Raw genomic sequence first — 279 nt, forward strand, 5'->3', positions numbered from 1 at the left:
AGAGACAGAAGGAAAGATCAACACTTTATTAAGTGGTTGAAGAATCATGTATTAACTCAAACTCTTATCATCACCATTTGCAGGTTGATCGATCAAACTCTTTCATACATGATCTGTATTTCAACGTTCTCTTTATTTTCGCTTGTTGATTATAACGACGACGCAGATTACCCTACGTGGTTTCACGAAGTCATTCAAGCTCCACTTGCAAAGGTCACCACATCACAGATGTATTTCACACGAGGCTATACTTTTCACACGAGGCTATACTTTTCACAC

Source organism: Brassica oleracea, chromosome C6 (genome assembly GCF_000695525.1).
Source record: "Brassica oleracea var. oleracea cultivar TO1000 chromosome C6, BOL, whole genome shotgun sequence".
Taxonomy (NCBI): domain Eukaryota; kingdom Viridiplantae; phylum Streptophyta; class Magnoliopsida; order Brassicales; family Brassicaceae; genus Brassica; species Brassica oleracea.